The sequence below is a fragment of the Otolemur garnettii genome, unplaced genomic scaffold (genome assembly GCF_000181295.1).
Source record: "Otolemur garnettii isolate 467f Iridium unplaced genomic scaffold, OtoGar3 scaffold00025, whole genome shotgun sequence".
NCBI classification, from domain to species: Eukaryota; Metazoa; Chordata; class Mammalia; order Primates; family Galagidae; genus Otolemur; species Otolemur garnettii.
Window position 1 is genome coordinate 20,842,240 of NW_003852420.1, and position 3,115 is coordinate 20,845,354.

Consider the following 3,115-nt stretch of genomic DNA (forward strand, 5'->3'; position numbering starts at 1 on the left):
TTTTTTTTTTTTTTAAGAGACAGAGATTCACTTTGTCACCCTCAGTAGAGTGCCATAGCGTCACAGCTCACAGCAACCTCCAGCTCTTGGACTTAGGTAATTCTTTGCCTCAGCCTCCTGAATAGCTGGGACTACAGGCACCTGCCACAATGCCTGGCTATTTTTTGTTGCAGTTTGGCCGGGTTCAAACCCACCACCCTCGTTATATGGGGCAGGCACCCTACTCACTGACCAACAGGCGCCACACCAGATACATTACCTTGAACAATCCATAGTCCTACCACAGACTGTAACATCTTCATCTATAAAAATCTCATAGGGTTGTAGGAAGATTAAATTAATTAATGAAAGTATAATTGTCTTACAAGAAAAATGTAAAGTGATGGATGTGTTAATCATTTCAATATGAGCACTTCACATTATCAAATCAGTACACTGTACTCCATAAATGCATCAATGTACACAGTTATGATTTAATAAAGAAAAAGGTAAGTTAATTAATGAAATGGTTAAGGCCAGCACAGAGCTTAGAACTTATAGATAATAAATATATAATAATTCCCATAGCCCTCTGCTTTGCTCCTGAGGCAAGCACTTTCCTGTTATCTCATCCATTCTCATAGCTTTACTTTTCTCTACTATTAAAAAAAATTATAGGATGGGCACAGTGGCTCACTCCTGTAATCCTAGCACTCTGGGAGGCTGAGGTGGGTGGATAGCTTGAGCTCATGAGTTCGAGACCACTCTGAACAAAAGTGAGACCCCTATCTCTACTAAAACAGAAAAACTGAGGCAAGAGGATTGCTTGAGCCCAAAAATTTGAGGTTGCTGTGAGCTATGATGCCACAGCATGAGGGCGACATAGTGAGACTCTGTCTCAAAAAAAAAAAAAATTGTAAATAAAAATAGAAAAGGAAGAAGGCACCCATAGCACAGTGGTTACAGCGCCAGCCACATATACCAAAGATGGCAGGTTCAAAACTGGCCCAGGACTGCTAAACAATGACAACTGCAACAAAAATAGCCAGGCATTGTGGCGGGTGCCTGTAGTCCCAGCTACTCGGGAGGCTAGGGAAAGAGAATTGCTTAAGCCCAAAAGTTTGAGGTTGCTGTGAGCTGCGACACCATAGCATTCTATCGAGTGCGACACAGTGAGACTCTGTCTCAAAAAAAAAAAAAAACAATAATGATAATATAAAAATAACTGGTCCTATCCCAGCACTGTGACAGGCTGAGGAGGGAGAATCACTGGAGCTCAGAAGTTCAAGACTCACCTGAGCAAGAGTGAGACCCCGACTCATGAAAAAAATGGAAAAACCCAGCCGGGTGCCGCTGTGAGCACCTGTAATCCCAGCAGCTTCCAGAGGCTGGGGCAGCAGGATGCCCACAAGCTGGAGTCTGAGGTTGCAATGAGCTACTAAGCCACTGCACTCTGCTCAGGGGCATAGGGTGGGACTCTGTCTCAAAAAAAAAAAAAAAAAAAAAAGAAAACAAAAAGGAAAGAAATAAAAATAACTGGTCCTTACATTCCTTACCCCGTTCTAGTAGCTACCTCCTAACAGGTTTCCAGTTTAAACAAGTAGAAAGTTGGTAATACCATTTCCTAAGATTAAAAACACTAAAGGAACAGGTTTCACAAGAAATACAGTAAGTGTGGTTATGATATATTTAGCCTGCAAGATATCCTAATGCAAGTATCTCATACGTGGTTGGATATACAGAGTGTCCCAAAAGTCACCCCTAAAGTTGCCATCCAGAGGGAAAACAAGAAACTGTAGCTACATGTACTTTTATTTACAAAATATCATTACAAAATTTTACAAATAGTGGCCAACATGTCAAAAATACTGGGACACCCCTGTATGGTACAGAACCCAAAAAAGAGATTTCATTTAGAGATCCATATTTGAGAGTTACAAGCACATAGAAAATAACTGAAACTATGGGCATCAATGAGAACTCTCAAAAATGGTGGGTTGTATGAACAGAGAATAGAGCAAAGACATCAAGAGATGGCTAAAAAAGGGCGGCGCCTGTGGCTCAGTGAGTAGGGTGCTGACCCTGTATACCAAGGGTGGTGGGTTCGAACCTGGCCCCTGCCAAACTGCAACAAAAAAATAGCTAGGCATTGTGGCGGGCACCTGTAGTCCCAGCTATTCAAGAGGCTGAGGCAAGAGAATTGCCTAAGCCCAAGGGCTGGAGGTTGCTGTGAGCTGTGACGTCACAGCACTCTACCGAGGGCAACAAAGTGAAACTCTGTCTCAAAAAAAAAAAAAAAAGATGGCTAAAAAAGACATCATATAGGCATCAAGAGATGCCTAAAAACTCACTTAACTCATCTATGATGCCACAGCATGAGGGCGACATAGTGAGACTCTGTCTCAAAAAAAAAAAAAAGATGGCTAAAAAAGACATCATATAGGCATCAAGAGATGCCTAAAAACTCACTTAACTCATGTCCCCATCTTGAAATGGTAATAAATTCCGTGTATTCTGTTGGGTTGTTTTGTTTTGTTTTGTTTTTTGAGACAGGGTCTTGCTCTTGCTCTACTGTCCAGGCTAGAGTTCAGTGGTACAATCATAGCTCACCACAACTTCAAACTCCTAGGTTCAAGTGATCCTCCTGCCTCAGACTCCTGGGTAGCTAGGGCTACAGGATTTGGTTCCAGACCACCACAACAAAGTAAGTGTCACAATAAAGCAAATCATACAAAATGTTTTATTTCCGAGAGCATACTGAAGTTGTTTACACTATACTGTAGTCTAAGTATACAATAAATATATCTAAAAAACTACATATCTTAATAAAAAATACTTTATCACTAAAAAATGCTAACAATCATTTCAGCCTTCACCAAATCATAACCTTTTTTGCTGATGGAGGGTCTTGCCTTGATGTTGATGGCTGCTGGTTGTTGAAGGTTGGAATGACTGTGGCAATTTTTTTTTTTTGAGACAGAGCCTTAAGCTGTCACCCTGGGTAGAGTGCCATGGCATTACAGCAAACAACCACCTCCAACTCCTGGGCTTAAGCGATTCTCTTGCCTCAGCCTCCCAAGTAGCTGGGACTACAGGTGCCCACCACAGGCTGGCTATTTTTTGGTTGTAGTGTCAT